Source organism: Micromys minutus (assembly GCF_963924665.1).
Source record: "Micromys minutus genome assembly, chromosome: 21".
Classification (NCBI taxonomy): Eukaryota; Metazoa; Chordata; class Mammalia; order Rodentia; family Muridae; genus Micromys; species Micromys minutus.
The window spans coordinates 37,621,701-37,641,483 of record NC_137956.1 but is presented as its reverse complement, the minus strand read 5'-3'; the positions used below and the strand labels follow the sequence as shown (position 1 = coordinate 37,641,483).

The following is a 19,783-nucleotide window of genomic DNA, read 5'->3' as shown; positions in this document are numbered from 1 at the left end:
ATGCCCATACAAACCTTGCCCCAGAGACCCTGGCCACCTCTCCAGGGCCATAAATAGCTCCTTCCCCAGTGAATGGAACCAGTTCTCCAAAGCAGTTCCAAGGTGTGCTCATGGACCTTACACTGCACTCACCTGCAACTCACTAAGCTTCCCTTCTTCCAGTCCAGCTTGGTGCACAACAGGCCTTGATACCCCAAGAGAGAAGCAGATGTGACACAGGGTGGCACCTTACCATGATGGGTGGTTTATAAATCTTTTCCATACCATAGGTTGACATTTCTTTATTAACAGAGCCCTTTGACAGACACGTTTGGTTTTGGTTTTGACAGAATCCAACTTTTCCTCCTTTTGCTTGTGCTTACATTATATATTTTTAAAAGTCTATACATTGTTATATCTTTTTTAAAAAAAAATTGGCTAAATCCAGCTTTTCTCTGTAGTTTTTTTGAACAGCTATTTAGTTTTAGCATTTGTAATTATTTTTCTTGTCAGTTAATGTGATGGTTTGTATATGCTTGACCTAGGGAGTGGCACTAATAGAAGGTGTGACCCTGTTGGAATAGGTGTGTCACTGTGAGCGTGGGCTATAAGACCAACATCGTAGCTACCTGGAAGCCAGTATTCTGTTATCAGTCATCAGGTGAAGTTGCAGAACCCTCAGCTCCTCTTGTAACATGCCTGCCTAAATGATTCCACATTCTTGCCTTGATGATACTAGACTGAACCTCTGAGCCAGTAAGCCAGCTCCAATAAAATTTTGTCCTTTTAAGAGTTGCCTTGGGGGGCTGGAGAGATGGCTGAGTGGTTAAGAGCCACTGACTGCTCTTCCAGAGGTCTTGAGTTCAAATCCCAGCAACCACATGGTAGCTCACAGCCATATGTAATAAGATTTGATGCCCTCTTCTGGTGTGTTTGAAGACAGCTACAGTGTACTCATATACTATAAATAAATAAATACTTAAAAAAAAAAGAGTTGTCTTGGTCATGGTGTCTGTTCAGAGCAGTAAAACCCTAAGTGAGCTGGAGGGATGGCTCAGCAGTTAAGAGCATTGACTGCTCTTTCAGAGGTCCTGAGTTTAATTTCCAGCAACCACATGGTGGCTCACAACTATCTGTAATGGGATCTGATGTCCTCTTCTTGTGTGCCTGAAGACAGCGACAGAATACTCACAGACATAAAATAAATAAATTTCAAAACAAAACAAAACCCTAATGAAGTTAATTTTTGCATGTTGGTTAAGGTAGAGTTCAAATTTGTTTTTCCCATTTGGATATTTTGATTTGCTCAGCTTCACTGGTTGAAATTGTCTGTCCCTTATAGAGATAGTTTAGCTAGCACTCCTCGAGAATTGTATAGGTTTATCTCTGGGCTCTCCATTCTAGTTAATTGTTTTTATTTGGTATCTGCACCAGTATCACACTATTTAGATGATTACAACTTTGTAATAAATGCTCAAACAGAAAATATGAGGCTGCCAACTCTATTTTTTCTAATCTGATATCTATTAATTTATATTGAATTTTTTTTTGTTTCTGAAAAAAATTATGATTTATATAAGAACTGTACTGAACTTTCATATCAGTTTTGGTTAACATAGCCACATTTATGACATCAATTTTCCAAAACTGTAAACATGAAAGTATTTATATCTATGGTCTTCTTTCTTCAGTTTTTAAAAATTCTTTCAATTTAGGGCCAGAAAGATGGCTCAGGAGTTAAGACCATTGACTGCTCTTCCAAGGGACCTGGGTTTAGTTGCCAGCACCCACACATCAGCACACAACTGCCTGTAACTCCAGTTCCCCAGGGGTCTGACACCCTCACACAAACACACATGGAGGCAAAACACCATTGCACATTAAATAAAAGTAAATTATTTTTTAAAAATATTTTAAGTCAATCTCATATTTTTTCAGTTATTATAAGTTTGTTTTCCTGGTTTCTTTCTCTCACAGCAGGTTTTCAAAGCTGCTGTCTATTTGTGTAGTGAATTTTACATCTTGTTACTTTGCTGAAGGTGTTTTTCAGATCTAAGAGGTTTTGGGTATAGTCCATAAGCTCCTTTAAGTATAGGATCACATTGTCTACTTGTCAAGACAACTTGACTTCTTCCTCCCCTGTTTTGGAGGATAAAACCTTACATAACCCACACTAGTCCTGAGCTTGCTATGTAGCATAGCATAATATGATATAGGAACCCCTTACATTTTCCAGGTGTTGAGAGTACAGGTGTGTGTTCCCCAGCATCCTTTTGTATCCTCTTTTCTTTCTTTCTCTTGCCTTATTGCTATAGCTAATGATTCGAGAACTTTTTGGGTTTTTTGCTTGCTTAGTTTTTTATTTATCACTTTTTTTTATGGCAGAAACTCATGATGTAGCTTCAGCTTTTCCGGGACTCATTATGTGTTCCACACTAGCTTCAAACTCACAGTATTTGTCTGCCTCTGCCTCCCTGAGTGCTGAGATTAAAGATGTGCACCATCGTGTTCTGTGCAAGCACTATTTTGTAAAAAGTAGGGGCTGGTGAGATGGTTCAGTGGTTAAGAGCACTGACTGCTCTTCCAGAGGTCCTGAGTTCAATTCCCAGCAACCACATGGTGGCTCACAACCATCTGTAATGGGATCTGATGCTTTCTTCCGGTGTGTCTGAAGACAGCTACAGTGTACTCATATAAATAAAATAAATAAATCTTAAAAAAAAGAAAAAAGATAAAGAGTAGAGAAAGTGGGAACCCTTATTCCTCATCTTAAAGAAATTATTTTAGTAATATTGGCTATGGGTTTGTCATAGATATTATTATATTAGTGAATGATCTTCTTTTTGGTCCTAATTTCTTAATTTTTGTATATATGGAATTAACTCATTTTGACTATAGTGTTATAGTGTGCTTTTGTTTAAAACTGAGTCTCACTGTGTGCCAATATTTATTGAAATTTTTTGTGTCTGTAGTCTTAAAGAGAACATAGGTGTGTAGAGTTTATTTTTTGTGTTATATTCTTTTTTAAAAACATTTATTTATTTATTATACATAGGTACACTGTAGCTGTCTTCAGACACACCGGAAGAAAGCATCAGATCTCATTACAGATGGTTGTGAACCACCATGTGGTTTCTGGGATTTGAACTCAGGATCTCTGGAAGAGCAGTCATTGCTCTTAACCACTGAGCCATCTCTCCAGCCCCTTGTTTTGTATTCTTATTGGTTTTTAGTTTCAGTGTGATAATTGGCTTTTGTAGAATGGACAAATTTGGCAAGGCAGTTCAGTAGGTAAAATGCTTGCTGATTGCTGTCCTTGAATTCATGGAAATCCTCCTGCCTCAGTCTCCAGAGTACAGGCAATAGAGATAAGAGCTACCATGCCCATCTCTCTAGGATGAGTTTGGAAGTACTTTTGTTTCTTTTCTTTCCCTCTCACCCTGTAGTACTGAGGGTTGAACTCAAGGCCGCAAGCATGCTAGGCAAGTAACAATAGCCTGTTTGCTCATTCAGGGTTTATTTGTGTGTTTGTTTGCTTATATTTATTTATTGAGACAAGATCTCATGTTGCCAAGACTGGCTTCAATATTGCTATATAGCTTGAGCTGGCCTTGAATATCCTCCTTCCACTACCTCTTAGACTCTGAAACAATAGGTATCCACCATTAAACCCTGAGACTCTGGAGATTAGAAAAATTATCCTTTGATTTCTTCAATGGCTAACTTCTCATTCAAAAAGTTTTGGTGGTTTTTTTTTTTTGTTTGTTTGTTATTTGCTCTTTGTTTTGGATTTTAGATTTTGGCTTTTCAAGACAGGGTTTCTCTTTGTAATCCCGGCTGTCCTGGAACTTACCTGCCTCTGCCTCCTGAATTCTGGGACTAAAGACATGTGCCACCATTGTCAGGCTTCAACCTTGTTTTCAGTCCCTGATATATATTTTTTTAGTTGATCTACTCTACTGGTGATTCATTCTTTTAAGGTCATCATTATTGTTTTTCATTTTTCTTTTAAGTTTTTTAAGTTCCTTAGTTGATTTATTAATATTCTTGAGCTTTTGGAATTTTTGAGACTGTCTTGTGTAGCCTTTAACTTGAGTATCCACTACTGTCTCCCAAATATTGGGGTTATAGGCATGTTCTACTATGTCTGACCTTATTCTTTTAAATTCACTGATGTCTATGTTTTTAGATTCTCTATTGTTTTGCTGAAGTTGGCTTTATTATTCAGGTCTTTTTTTCCTTATTATTAAACAACAAAATATTGTTAGAAACTCTTTAAAATCTTTTGCCATTGTTTATTAAAGTTACAAGATAGTTTGCACACCAACGCATTTACCAAGGACCAGCCTCATTTGGGAGAGGAGGCCCTGAGAAAGGGGTGTTCAGAAGTGGCAGAAGAAATGACTCATCAAAGTCATGATGGGGTACAAGTTGACAGCTGTGTTCTGCTTGAGATGCCTATCCAGACAAATGTCTAGATAGCTCAGCTCCTGCAGACCAAAATGCAGTCTTTTATTTACATATCAACTAAATCATTACCCCAGGTTCCCTTGTGGTCCCATAAATCAGCATTTTTTGACCTTAGCCCCTTGATTCTTAGAAAAATACAGCAAGGACATCTTTTTTAAAAAATATAGCAATTGTATTCAGAGATCTGTCTGAATTTGTATCTTTCTGACAGGCTGACTCATTAATGCAGCTGTTTTGACCTTTTAGGTCAAAACAAAAACCTCATACAATTCATTATTTCAGCCTTATCTTTTGCATTGGTGGGAAATGATACATTCTTGAACTCATATTTTCAGAGTTATTTCCCACAGCCCATGATAGCTCATAACCATCTGTAATGAGATTTGATGCCCTCTTCTGCTGTGTCTGAAGACAGCTACAGTCTACTTATATATGATAAATAAGTAAATCTTTTTAAAAAGGCATAAGGTATTTTCAATATTACATGATTTTGTTTGTTGAGGGCCTTTAAATGAGATTCATGAGTCCAGAGAATAAAAATCAGTTTCCCCAAAATAGTGTTTCAAATGGTATACATTTTTTTTTGTCTTTTGGTTAGAAGAGTCTTACTATGTAACCCAGGCTGGCCTCAAACTTGGGCACTAACAATCTTCCTGTTTCAGCTGCAGGAGCCTTGGGTGTTCATTACAACATGAATATATTTTGGGCACGCTGTTTCAAGGAGATGGCTGCCAGCTGACTACAAGTAGCTCAGTAAAGACCATGGCATCTTGATTGCCTTTTTTTTTTTTTCACATGTGCACTTTTAGAAATCTTTGGGGTAAAGTGAGTTTAGGTTTGTAACAACTCAGGCTGTACTCTTTGGAAATCTTTAGTCTTGGGGCACTACATCTCACACCAGTTGATGGGAACCATCTGGACACCTGACTCACTGTGGGCCACTACAACTCCTAACTCATTTTCAGCAGTAGTCAGAAGGTAATTGGACTTCGCATCACCCCGGGAGATAACTTTGGCCAAAAGGATGTCATCTGGCCAGAAACTCTTGTAACTTTCTACCTTGTCTTTTTCAGTTGCTCCGATATCTTTTTTGAGGATAGTTTTTAAGTGGTGTGGATCCCACAAACAGGATGTGTACTTTGGCAAAGCTGATGCTAGAGACCTTACAGGTGACAACAGCTCCCACACCTGGAAGTCACTAGGACTCTGTTTGTGCCAGCCATTCTCCGTGATCTGTCAGACAGACTGTCAGCGATGAAAAGATGTAGCCATGCCGAGTGTAGATACCACTGCAGGGGCTGCCTTTCTTCAAGTTACACAGACATTCACCTCACAGGTGGTACCATGCTTGCCAACTATGCACATTCTTATACAAACAAGCACCACGCCCACAGCAACAATCAGCACTGGTGGAGATCCATGTCCTGCTTGCTGGCTCTGCTCTAGGGATGGGAAATGTGTCATGCCGTCCCTTCTACAGCCATGCAGGATGTGGCATAGACTGGTTGCAAACATGGTGAATTTTCACTAAAGAATGAAGTGCTTACTGTAATCTGTTATTTTACAAAAAGTTATTGTAAGGTCTGGAAAGACAACTTAGTGGCTAAAAGTGCCTGCTGTCAATCCTGATGACATGAGTTTGATCCTTGGGACCCACATGGTAAAAATGGAGAACCTGACTCCCACAAGTCATCTTCTGAACCCAGCTTGTATACATCTGCAATAAATAATTTTAATGGTTATTTATGACTTTTCCATAATATTTTTATTATATATCATTATTCTGTGAATATGTATGATGTTGGTGTTAGTGGCATGTATATGTAGAAGTCAGATTCCAAATTTTGGAGTCAGTTCTTTCCTTCAATCTTTATGTGGATTCTGGGGATGAAGGTCATCAGGCTTGTAGAGAAAGCTCTCTACCCATGAAGCCATCTTGGCTGACTCTTACTTTCTTTTCTTTATTTTTTAAAGTTTTATTTATTGATTTCATGTACGTGGGTAAACTGTCTTCAGATACACCAGAAGAAGGCATCAGATCTCATTACAGATGGTTGTGAAGCCACCATGTGGTTGCTGGGAATTGAACTCAGGACCTCTGGAAGAGCAGTCAGTGCTCTTAACCACTGAGCCATCTCTCCAGCCTTAGCCTTTTCTTACACAGTTGTATGCCTTCTCTTCTGCGGCTCTCAGGATTGATATTTCTGCTTCCCTGGCATGGCAATTCTGCTCCTCCCTTGGCTTCCTTGCCCAGGAACCTCAAAGCCCTCTCTCTCTCTCTCTCTCTCTCTCTCTCTCTCTCTCTCTCTCTGCCCACCATGAAACTTTATTTACCAATTAGAGACAACTGGAACAGGGGCCCTCAGTGTCTTACAGGCAGATGTTTGGGGAACTAAATTAATTCAAATAGTATTAGAACTAATTCACAACAGGATTTAGTAAGAATTGTGCCTGGGTTATATGGTGAGTTCCAGGCCAGCCTAAGCCACAAGTAAAATAGTGAGAAAAAAAGGGGTGCTAGAGGGTGGAGAAAGGTAGGGAGAGAAACAGAAAGACCTAACAGAAGTAGAAAATATTCCACCTAGCCAAAAGGAAAACTGCACAACCCTGCTATCATCAAACTGGCAGCTCTATGTACAGATCTTTTGTTGTTTTGTTTTTCTTTTTTTTAGCTCGAGGGCAGTGTATTAGTCAGGGTTCTCTAGAGTCACAGAACTTATGGATAGTTTCTATACAGTAAGGAAATGTGTTGGTGACTTACAGTCTGTAGTCCAACTCCCCAACAATGGTCAGCAGTAGCTGTGAGTGGAAGTCCAAGGATCTAGCAGTTGCTCAGACCCACAAAGCAAAGCAGGTGAAGAAAGAACCTTCCTTCTTCTAATGTCCTTAGGTAGGTCTCCAGCAGAAGGTGTGTCCCAGATTAAAGATGTGTACCACCACACCTGAATTTGGGACTTGCTTTGTTCCAGATGACCTTGAATTCAGCAATCTCCTTGTCTTAGTGTCCTAAGATTAAAAGTCACTATGCCTCAAGATCGCCATGCCAAGATCCCGGTCAGAAACTTGTTGAGAAGACCCAACCAGGACCTCATGATGCATCAGTGGTGGCTACCCAATTTTAGCTTTTTTAAAAAACTGTCTTTGCTTAAGCTATATTAATTTATTTATGTATATGAGTATACTGTAGTTATCTTCAGACACCCAATTCCAAACAACAATGGAATTGAATTCCATTACAGATAGTTGTGAGCCACCACGTGGTTGCTGGGAACTGAATTCAGGACCTCTGGAAGAGCAGTCAGTGTTCTTAATCACTGAGCCATTTCTCCAGCCCCAATTTTAGTTTTTTAACATGGGGTCTTAAAACCAGGTGATATCCCTGCCTTTTTTCTCCCAAGTACTCCTAGTCACAGTTGCTGAGAGAAAAGAAAGATCACAAGCAGCCATCAGTGGGACAAGAGACACTTTTAACAAGTTTGGGGAAACTTTTGGAAGATTCAACAGAAGGTGTAGCTTTTCTTTTCTTTTTCTTTCTTTCTTTCTTTCTTTCTTTCTTTCTTTCTTTCTTTCTTTCTTTCTTTCTTCCTTCCTTCCTTCCTTCCTTCCTTCCTTCCTTCCTTCCTTCCTTTCATTCTTTCTTTCTTTCTTCCTCTCTCTTCTTCTTCTTCTTCTTCTTCTTCTTCTTCTTCTTCTTCTTCTTCTTCTTCTTCTTCTTCTTCTTCTTCCCCTTCTTTTCCTCCTTCTCCTTCCTTCTCCTTCTTCTTCCTCTTTCTTGTTTCATTAGTTGTTTTTGGAATTTTGAGATAAGGTTTCTGAGTAGCCTTAACTGTCCTGGAACTGCTCGGGCTGGCCTTGAACTCACAAAAATCTGCCTGTCTCTGCCTCATGAGTGCTGGAACTAAACAGTATATACCACCACCGCCTGGCTGTGTGATTTTTGGGGTTTCTTTTGTTTGTTTTTGTTTAGTTTTTGTTTGTTTTGGGTTTTTAAAATTTTTAAACATTTGTAAAGATCTCTTTTTTCTTTTTTCTTTTTTTTTTAGGTATGAAGAATCAGTGCCCTGTCTGAATGGAATCAGGACACAGATGTCTGATAAGGCAAGTAGCATAATCATCTGGTTCCCCCCTGCTCCCCACGGTTGCTGTGGGAAAGCTCAGCTGGTTCATAAAAACTTAAAGGCTTAATACCAGAACACCACAGCAAGTCCTCTCTCTGTCTTGTGAAATGCACATGAGAGATTCTAGGCATGAGCTGTGATTCTATGTGTGTCCATTTCTATTTTTTTAAAGATATATATATATATTGTGTGTGTGTGTGTGCCTGTGCACGCTCATGTGTGAGCGTGAGCACGGGTGACTATAAAGGTAAGAAGAAGCTGGACCCCCCCCTAGAGCTAGAGTTGCAGATGGTTTTAAACTGCCCAATGTATGCACTGGGACTAGAACTTGGGGCTGTGAGAGTACTATGTACCAAGCCATCTCTTCAGTACTCATTTCCTTTGCTGAGATAGATTCTTACTATGTAGCCCTACATGGGCTGGAAATCACTGTGCATACCAGTCTGGCCTCAACTTTTTAGTGGACCTTCTGCTTCTGTTTCTGCCTCTTTTGAATGCTAGAGGATTGTGTTGTAGATGTTAGATCACACTATGAACACTTAGATTGTGTGTTAGATTGACTTATAAAAAAGATCACTGTTTCTAGTTGTGGCGTTCAGCAGGAAGTCTCAGACTGATAACATTCTAGACTTAAATTAGATTGTATGGAGGCTAGAAGCTTCCAGGACTAGGCCAAGGTTAGCACAGAAAAGCAGTAAGCTTCTGAGATGACAGTTCCATCAGGAGAATAAAAGATGCTTTTACAGGATTGCAGGCATAAGCCATCTTTCTCGTTTTCTAGTGTTCTTCCTTTCCTCAAACCTCAGCCTCTCCTTCACTATCCTGAGGTTCCTCATTTATGTCACATGGAGGAAATTTCTATTCTACCATCTTCCCCCAGAACATCATCACATCTTTATTTTCCCTTCCAAGCGTGCTTTTTGTTTTTCATGTTTTGGGTAAGACCTCCTCGTCCTTTTCTTAAAACTACAAGTGCATTATTTATTTTTACATATGTGTCCTCCACGAGTGTATATTCACACATGCATCTGATTGTGAGCTACTGTATAGATGTTGGGTATCAAACCCAGGTCTTCTGTGAGAGTTACAAGTACTATTAAGCTATCTCTTCAGCTCCAAAATCCTTATACTAAAAGATCCTTTTTTTTGGCAAGAGTTTTTCCATTGCTCTACACTTCCACCTTGTGCCAGAGAGCCTCTTTCCCCCATTTTCCATGGCCCATAGTTTGAAGCATCCTTAGAGGTATTAGTATCACAATCCACACAGATCTGTCAAGCATGTCCCAGGTTCCAAGTGATCGTCTGCCACATCCACTTCATACCCAGTGCCTCAAAAGCATGCCTCAATAATGGTATTAGCATGGATTCTTTTTTGGTAAATATATTTCCTTTGTTTGTTTTGAGACAGGGTTTCGTTGTGTAGCCCTGGCTGTCTTAGAACTTGCTCTGTAGACCTGGCTGGCCTTGAACTCATAGAGATCTGCTTGCCTCAGAAAAATCTTAGCTGGGATTAAAGGTGTGTGCCAGTACTGCCTGGCTAAATATATTTCTTTCTTTTTAAGATTTATTTATTTTATTTATATGAGTACACTGTAGCTGTCTTCAGACACACCGGGAGAGAGCATCAAATTCCATTACACATGGTTAGGAACCACCAAGTGGTTGCTGGGAATTGACCTCAGGACCTCTGGAAGAGCAGTCAGTGCTCTTAACTACTGAGCCATCTCTCCAGTCCTAAATATATTTCTTGATCAATTTGTAACTGTTCTAGGTGTTGAGGATCTTTATTTGTTTTTATTTGTGGTAATTTATTTGTTTCCAGGGACCTCACAATCTTATGAGAGGAGAGAAATAATGAATAGATATAGAACATAGCAGATATGTTGGGTATGGTAGTCCATGTCTGTAATCCCAGCGCTTGGGAGACAGAAGTTCTACCCATAAGTTCTGTGATTCTAGAGAACCCTGACTAATACAGTTGTTTTGCCAGAAAGATAAAGTTAGAATCAAGAATAGAAAGTACTCTCTCCTTGTAGAATAATAAGTAAAGGCTATATAGGGAATGCAATAAGCTTTCATAAATTGCACTAAGAAGAGAAATAGGCTTGGGGAAGATTTATGATAAAGGAAAATCATTCATTCTAGGTCAGATCCAAGGATGAAACCACCGCATGTGATATAATAAAGCAAGGCCACATGAAACTGTTGCTTTCAACTTATAATGAACTTATAGAATGAAACACTGCTTTGGACTTACTATCATCATTCTTCTGTAACTCCCTTTTGTGTAACATTTTGTCTGTGAGGAAATTTTATAAAGAATTTTTGTTTAGAAGGTATAAAAGAGCTAAAAGAAAAAAAAATAAGTGTAGCTGTTGGGGCTCTGCTCCATCCACTAAATATGTTTATATGATGTAATATGTGTGTGTGTGTATACAATATATATGTCTATATGTCTGTCTATATGTTCATCTCCCTATATGTATGATCATACAAACATATGTAGGTATATGTGTATGTATATAAGTATGAATGTGCACTTGTAAAATCGATGAAACAGGTGGTCAGACCTGGGCAAAGTGTGTGTGAGTGCTTGTTGTGTGCTTGTGCATGTGTGTGTGTGCATGACTTTCTACCCTTTTCTTTCTCATCTGCCTCTTAAGAGATAAAAGAGTTCAGAGTTTCTTGTTGGACATTCTTGCCAACCCCAGATGACTAAGTTTTGTTCCCCTAGCAGGGCTGACCCCTAAATCTCTTGCTGCGTGTGCATGTGTGTGGGCTTCATTGGTGGCTATTAGCACTGACCTCAATTATCCTCACCATACCTTGCTACATTCCTCGGTCACCTGGATGTCAGAACTGGCTTTTGACAGATGGAATTATGTGCTGGAAGAGAGATTAAAATAGGGTGGTGTGACGGTGATGGTAACTGGGTAGCTGCCTCTCTTATTTTTTCAGCAGTGTTTTGGATGGACCCCAGGACCTCATGTATGCTATTCAAGTAGTCCACCACTTAGCTATCATCTACAATGTGCTGCTTGGGCTGCGGGTGTGGTTCACGTGGTACAGCACTTGCCCAGCACACAAGAAGCTCTGAGACACATCTCTAGTGGGAGCAGGGCATGGTGGTACACATGTGTAATCCCAGCAGACCAAGGGTAGAAGCAGGAAGGTGAAAGTTATTCTTGAGTTCCAAGCAAACCTGAGGTATGTGACTCTCAAAACCAATCAGCCAATCAAGATAGCATATTGCTATATTATCCAGGCCTGTCTTAAACTCCTGATTATCTTCTTGGACTCTTGAATAGCTTGGATTACAGGTGTTTGCCATCCGTCTCGGAGACAGATGAAAAACTAGTAAAATTCTTTTTCTTACCTGTTTTGGGGAATTGAACCCAGGATAACAGTACCACTAAGCCATGCTTACCACAATGTTTAAGTGTCTCCCTTTTGGGGGACATTTTTCCCCTTTATTTCTCTCTCTCTTTTTCTCTTTCTATCTTTTTTTCTTTCTTCTTTTTGAAATAAGGTCTCACATAATTTAGGTTAGCTTTGAACTTGCTATGTAGACTAAGTTAGCTTTAAATTCTTGACTCTTCTAGCTCCCAAATAGATTTGTACCACTATGTCTAGCTTTTCAGTTTTGTTTTTTGTTTTTATTTATTTATTTATCTATCTATTTATCTATTTATTTATTTAGATGTGGTCTCATTAATCTACTCATACTGGCCTTGAGCTCTCTCTGTAACCCAAGCTGAACTGGAGCTTCCAGTCTTCCTGTCTCAGCCTGTCTAGCATCTGGGAATAGAAAATTGTACCACTGGGCTATAGTTTAGCTTTTCTATGCTGTCAAACTACAGAGTATGTCAAATCCTCCACTTATTTATCAGTAGTATCTGTACTGTTTCTTTAAAACACTTAAAAGAAAGATCTTTTAAGCACATCTTTGATCCCAGCACTGAGAAGGCAGAGACAGATGGTTCTCTGAGTTTAAGGCCAGCCTGGTCTATAGAGTGAGTCCTGGGATAGCTAAAGATACACAGAGAAACCCTGACTCAAACCCACCCCAAACCAACCAACCAACCAACCAAACAGCAAAAATCAAAACCTATTTTTTTGTAACATGACATAGTGCTGCATGTCTTTAATCCAAGCACCATGGAGGGAGAGGCAGAGGCAGGCAGATCTTTGCATTTGAGGCCACCCTGGTCTTGTGAGTTCCAGGATAATCAGAGCTACAGACAGAGACCCCATCTTAAACAAATAACAACCAACCAGCAAACAAAATAAGAGAGAAATACAAACGAGGAGTCATAACTGATGAATGAGAACCAAGCTGATGCGGAGTTTAGGGTTTCTATTGCTGGGTTGAAACACTATGACTAAAACAGTTAGAGGAGGAAAGGATTACAATTCCACATCATTGGTCCTCATGGAAGTAAGTCATGAAAGCAACCCAGACAGGGCAGGAATTCAGAGGCTGGAGCCAAGGTAGAGGCCATGGAGTGCTGCTTACTGGCTTGCTTTTCATGGATTGCTTAACCTGATCTCTTTCTTTTTTTCCCTTGAGACAGGGTTTCTCTGTGTGGCCCTGGATGTCCTGGAAGCCCTTTTGTGGACTAATCTTATGGAACTATTTTCTCAATTGCAGTTCCCTCCTTTCAGATGACTGTGGCTTGTTGACATCAAATTAACCAGCATAGACAGATCTCCTTTTCTGTCCCCCACTTTTGTGGTAGCGTCTTGCTATAGATAACTCAGGCTGGTCTCAAATCTACAGTCTAGTATGGCTAGCCCCAGACTAGTGATTCCTCCTGTCTCATCCTCCTGGGGTTACAGGCATGAACGCTAATCCCAGGTCTGGAGACAGATTTCTGTTTGTCACATTTTAGAAATTAAATTTCCCCAAGAACCTTTTGGACAGAGCTCTTTGTTTTAGGACATGGTTATACGCATGCGCTCTGAACTCAGATACATTTATACTCCACCCCTCTTGTAACTCTCCAGCTTTACTTTTTCAAACTTTTAACAATGCTGATGTAAGGATTAAACGGATAACAGTTGTAAGATGTATAAAGCTTTGTCTGGCATGCCTTCTGCCTGGCATCTAGCACGTTGTTCAGAGTAAGGAGGAATACTATAGTCTTCCTCTCATTCCAGGGCTTGACTGGATATTGAAACTGATTTTTAAAATATCTGAGTATTTTAAGAGACAATAATCTGAGTAATATAAAATGTGTGCAGCTAGAAAATAGGGGAACAGTAGTCCTTAGGCTGCGGGTGTAGCTCATAGGTAAGGTTGCTTTTCCAGTGTACACAATGGTCCTGGGTTTGATCTTCAGCATGGAAGGCTAAAGCCACTATTTTAGAGGAAATAGACAATGTGCTGGGCTTGGTGGTGCAGATGGTGTATGGCAGTAGTCCCAACTAGTTGAGAGACCTAGGTAGAACTTCTTTGGCTCACAAGTTCCACACCAGCCTGGGAAATGTACTGAGACCTTCCCCCTCTTAGAAAAAGACAATAAAACCCAATAAGGGAAACGCTAAATATTAGTTTTATTATTTTATGGAGTTCTCACACATATACCTCCCTTCCATTTTTTAAAAAGATGTATTTATTTATTTTATGGATATGACACACATGTCTGTGATCCCAGTCCTTGACACTCCAAAAGAAGAAATCAGATCCAACTACAGATGGTTGTGAGTCACCATGTGGTTGCTGGGAGTTGAACTCATGACCATTGGAAGAGCCACCAGTGTTCTTAACCACTGAGCCATCTCTCCAGCCTCTCTGCTTCCCTTCCAATTCTTATTCCAATCTAATTTCTTCTACCTCCTCCCCTCCATCCCCAGCATTAGGTAGGAAAGAAAGAAGTTTAGAGGGGAAAGGGGACATAGACCTCTATAGGCCACTTCCTGCTGACCTTGGGGCAAGTTTTTCATCTTCAGAATACCCATCAGTCCAGCAGTCTAGGAACAGCAAACACAACAGTACTGGGGGGTGGGGCAGCAGAATTGCCACATGTCCTCTTGGGCTCTTGAATTCATACCCTTTTGGGCCTCTGACATTTATACCTTCTCCAGTGCTCCCAGAATTAAACTGTCTGTAGCTGGCAAAACCCACACCTCCCCCAACCCTTACAACTCTCTAGGGCATAAGACAATCCTACACCTGGGATTTATTCATTCACACAAACATATTCATATAACATAGCTGGGGTTTTTAAGAAACAAAAGCTCTCAGTACATGGAATGGCTGTTGAAAACAAATACAATTCTCTGACACCTTGGAACATGTTTTAGAGAGACAATGACTTTGGTATTCAGAAGTGGGGGTGGGCCAGAAGTCTAGCTGGTGTAGGCACTATTTGGATGGGGGTTGGGCAAAACACAGGAAAAGAGGATTTTTTTTTTCTAGGTGTGAGTTCATAGCAATGAAAGCCAAGCTCTATCTCTCCTCTCCTCCTCCTCCCATTCTTTTTTTTCTTCTACTCCTCCCCTCCTTTCTCACCTCCTGCCTTCCCCTCTCCTCTCCTCCCCTGTAGGATATGTGGGACCATGCTACCAGACTGGCATTAGAACCTGTGAAGGCAGTGCTCAAACCCTGAGAATCTGAGATGGTAGGAGTGGAGCTGCCCACTCCCAACCTCCAATGACTACTCTTGAGACCACAAACTGAGAGGACCACCAGCACTTAGTCCCTTAGCTTAGCACCTGGAATTCTTCTCCATGCTAACCGGTATCTAGATAGTCTTAACCTTCGACCAGTGACCTTCCCTTCCTGGGTGCTCTCATGCCCTTCCCCCCAAAGTATATAATCCCTGGCTCATCATGAATAAGGTGTACCCACCCCCCATCAAGCAATATGAACAAGGAAGGATTTTCTTAGAGAGCTACTTCATTAAAGATCATCATGGGGAAGATCTTCACCTAAAGGAGCCTTGACATTAAGACTTGCTCTCAGTCAGACTGGATCCCTCTTTCCACTTTTTCCTTCCTGCCTGGTGTGCAGATAGCCTGAGGGGAAATGTGGGTAGGACCCCTGTTCCTAACTCCTCTCCAGGTGGAACACTGGCAGTGCTTGAGTACTCAGCGAGAAGACAGGGAACCACTGCATTTGTCCCAGATCCCGCTTTCTCCTGGTCTACCTGTGGACTCCTGGACTTTGCCCTGCCTTCTCCAGGCAGGCTGTAGGCGGCAGCTGACACCACCTGCAGGCAGAGAGGCAGAACTCAATACCATACTTCCCTCTCTTCTCTTCTCTCCCCTTTCCTCCCCTCCCCTCCCTTCTCCCCTCTCCTGCCTTTCTCCCCTTTTTCTTCCCTCTCCCCTCCCTTCTCCTCATTCCTGCCCCTCTTCCCTCCCCTCCTTTCTTCCTTTCTTGAGATAGCTAGCCTTAAATTAGGGCTCCTACTGTTGCCTTCTAGATGTCAGGATTCAATTTGGGTTTCTAAAAAGCCCAAGTTATTCTTAATTTTACATGGAAAACAAAGTAAAATTTTCAAAAATAGATCCATTTGTCTAATGCAAGAAAGGTTCCAGGTCTTTAAACCTTAGATGAATGAAGATCCATCAGTAGACACATATATGTATAATCACTCTGGGGATGCATCCTAATCTAATTCATTTCACATAGATGAATTTGAGGGTATTAGGAACCCCAAAGATGGCGGTGAAGATACAACATTATTCGAGGAGTCAGGCAGTTCCAGAAGGGCAAAGCAGCAGTGATGTTTCAGAAGAACAGTGGCTTCCTGGGAGGAAGGAAGAGAAGAGATGTCTATCACCAGGGGAGCCATTGTTGGTTGGCTCTTGTTACTCCAAGCTCAGTTATGGAAGAGAAATAACTTCTTCACATAAGCTAGATAAGTAAGACTCCTTTCTTGGGTCTCTGGCCAGTCTTATTGGTCTCATTTTTGTTCCTCTAGTCATCTATAGGACTATTATCTGTACATATTTAAGCTTTTGTTTTGTAATTTTGAGAGATGGTTCTAATGGCTGGACTGGTACTGCATGCCTTTAATCTAAGAACTTAGACAGTAGAGGCAGGTGGATCTCTGAGTTAAGGTCAACCTGGTTCACAGAGTTAGTTCCTGGAGAGCTGGGGTCACACAAAGAAACCTTGACTTAAAACCCCCACGTACCACACACAAAAGAAAGAAAGGAAGGAAAGAAAGAAAGAAACTCTGGCTCTGTGACAATCTTCCTACCTTATTTAACCCATGCTCCTGCTTTTCAAGAGATACTAGAATGGCTTTAGATATCAGAACCCACTTGTAAAGTCCAGAAGGAGAATCTAAATGAAAATGTATGTTTTTGGCACAGTGATAAAAAACATAGTGATAAATGACTCAGGGCCTTTCAGAAGAGCTGTTGGGGACCAGGGAGAAGGTATCAATGTGTCTCAGAAATCTAGCAGATGAGAGAGAATGGAAATTTGAGAATGTGTTATGGGGGGTGGGGTGGAGAGATGGCTCAGCAGTTAAGAGCACTGATTGCTCTACCAAATCCCAGCAACCACATGGTGGCTCACAACATCTGTAACAGGATCCAATGCCCTCTTCTTGTGTGTCTGAAGAATAAATCTTTAAAAAAAAGAAAATATGTTAAATTTATGTTACTTTTTTTGGGGAGAGTATCTGCAGCATATCTAAATTCCCAAATGAAAGCTTGGGAAAGCACACTTTTACTTTGATAACCTAATTTGTTCTGAAAATAGCCATATATGATATGTGGAGTTTTGAAAGCATAGAATAGAGATTGGCTTGAGAAGGGAACAATTTTACACTCTTAATAAAACTTAAAAAAAAACAACAGATCCGTTTACTCAATATTTTCATCTTGCACCCATATTCTATTTTCGGGGAGTTGGGGTGGGGGTGGAGGAGAAAGCCAAGGGAATGTAGTGTAAAGAGACAATATAGCTCATAAGAAAGAGGAGCATACTTGCTAACAATCTCCAATTTCAGGGAGAAAAATTCTGTAACCTTAACCTGCATTTGAGTGTCAGTGATGCCCCCCCCCCGCAGTCACCCCAATCAGCAGCCGCCTCTGCTAGTCTTCTAGATAATTCTGAAGACAGCTGCAGCCAACTGGAACCCTGGGCAGGTAGGGATGAAGGGGAAAAAGAGTGAGAATTACATGGCATGCATCAATTCAAGGGAGAATAACTTTTGCTGGAGGCAACAGATGTAATAGTATTGACTATCGACAGCACCCGCAACGAACTTACACCTCATATCCGCACTATCTCGTTCCCGATATGTTTTAACGTTATCCCAAATTGAGGAGTGTAGACGTTCAGGCTGGTTAGTGTGTGTTTTTTGTAGTTAGTGAATGCAAATTCTTTCAGTTGGCTCTACCAATTCCAGGCAGGTTCTAGCATGGGATTGTTTTTGTTTTTGTTTGGTTTGGTTTGGTTTGACTTATTCCCGAAAAGGTCCCCTGTAGTAAACACACCTTATTAGTGTCTTTTCCTGGGAAAGAACAGGACTCACAGCGGAACTTTACTGCTGGTAGCTTGTGTTCCCGTCCGGGTGGCTGGGTGAGAGGGCCGGGAGGGGGAAGCTTTCTGGCGCGGACCGCGAGCGGAGGCTGAGAGCGCCGCCGCCGGAGAAGACCGACCCTCGGCCACAGCCAGCCTGAGGCGCCCGGGCCTGGCTGGCTGCTTCCCGCCTCAGCCGCTTCTCCGGCTCCCGCCGCCGCAGACACCGTCCAAGCGGGTGCGGCAGAACGCGAGGTCCTACGGCCCAGCCCGGTCCGGTGCGGCCCGGATCCGTGGCACGGGAGGTGAGAGCCCCTGCGGTCCCCTTACTCCCTGCCGGGGCCGCTGGGACCCGCAACAATGGGGACGCGGCCAGAGTCCCCGGCGTGCTGCAGCCGGGGGGTTAGCAAGCTACTCCTGGCGGCTTGGGCCTTGGGGGGGCTGGGTCCGACCTGGGAAACTCCAACGATTGGAGGCTTGGAGGGGGTCTTGGCATCCACCAGGGACTTCAGTGGCTTGATATTTGGGGATTTCGTTGTCAAGGAAGGCAGTTGTAATTACCAAGACTGAACTACAGTGGCTATGCGCTCTTGATTTTTTTGTTATAACACTGGTACCCCAGAAGCTGACCATACCGTGGCGTGCTTTGAGGGAAAGGGGTTGTGGTTTGAGATTTAGGGGCCTCTGTGGCTTGGTCCCTAATGGACATAGGGGTGCGTCTCTGTACTCCCTCGGGTGGTCTGAGAATTTGTTAGGCTTCGTCGGGTTTGGGGAGAAGAGGCATGGAGAGTTAAGCTTCTCTGAGGTAATTGGTAACTAGTTCCTGGAAAGGCACTAGCTTAGTTGGGCACAAAAGAGTTGAGCTAAGAGCTAGATGGATCCTTCACGGGTAAGATGTATCCGAGTTAAGAGTGGTTATCAGGTAGGAAACTTGTCACTTGAGTAGTGTTAGCTGCCTTGGGTTAGGAAAAGGCCGATGCAAGCTGGGGACGGTGGGAGAAGATGGCCGGCAGCTGCTGGGGTCGAAGAATTGGCTTTATGTGGGTCACGGTCGCTGTCTGGGAGTAGAACAAGAGCACTTTGCAGAGTGGGCTTCCTGATAGAGAATGACCTCTTACTGCGGGGGAGTGTGTGACTCAGATCTGTTAGATTACTGCTTTTGCTGGCGGATGTGGCTGACTGTGTTGCTGCCTGGACTTTGAAGCTGGAATGGGTATTTTGTGGGGGGTGGGGGGGGGCTTAATGAATTCGTTCCAGAGGAGAGGACAGTGTGGACCTTTCCTTCTTATTCCAAAGTCAGTTTGGTGGCTGTCACCGGCGGTCATTTAAGTAAGGAATTTCTTAGTGGTATTTGACTTTAAAGCTTTTCTCTGTTCATTTTTTTCCCCTTTTCCCTCTTTTTGAATTGTGACTCATACTTTGTTTTTAGCACTTTGGCTATTGTTTGTAATGATCCATAAACTTAGACCCCATAGTATGTTGTAATTCTTGGAGCTTTCAGTACAATTCGTTTAAGTCCAAACTAATCTACAAGGCTTTACTAAGTTGTTTTTTGTATATTCTAAAGCTCTTTAGGCCCCTGAATTCATGAAATTTCATATTTCTTACCGACATGAAGTGATTACATTGAATGTGCTCAATCTTTGTCATTATAATTTCAGTGTCCTTGCTCTCACTGGATAATTATCTTCACTACAGATATTATCTGTGTTTAATGCTTTTGATTTGG

General features: G+C 41.6%; 1 protein-coding gene and 1 pseudogene across 2 annotated transcripts in view; one reads left to right on the top strand and one right to left on the bottom strand.

Annotated features, from left to right (window-relative positions):
• Positions 1 to 5,280: 5,280 nt before the first annotated feature.
• Positions 5,281 to 17,809, bottom strand: LOC308434403 (exosome complex component CSL4-like; annotated as a pseudogene). Its single transcript has 2 exons — positions 17,803 to 17,809; positions 5,281 to 5,778 (listed from the first exon to the last, which is right to left on the bottom strand). The product of its transcript is annotated as an exosome complex component CSL4-like (transcript).
• Positions 17,810 to 18,194: 385 nt separating this feature from the next.
• Positions 18,195 to 19,783, top strand: part of RAD54L2 (RAD54 like 2) — an 88,746-nt gene continuing 87,157 nt past the window's right edge. The window contains exon 1 of the mRNA XM_080934461.1: positions 18,195 to 18,359. The gene's annotated coding sequence lies outside the window, so the exon portion shown is untranslated. The remainder of the gene's footprint in view (positions 18,360 to 19,783) is intronic.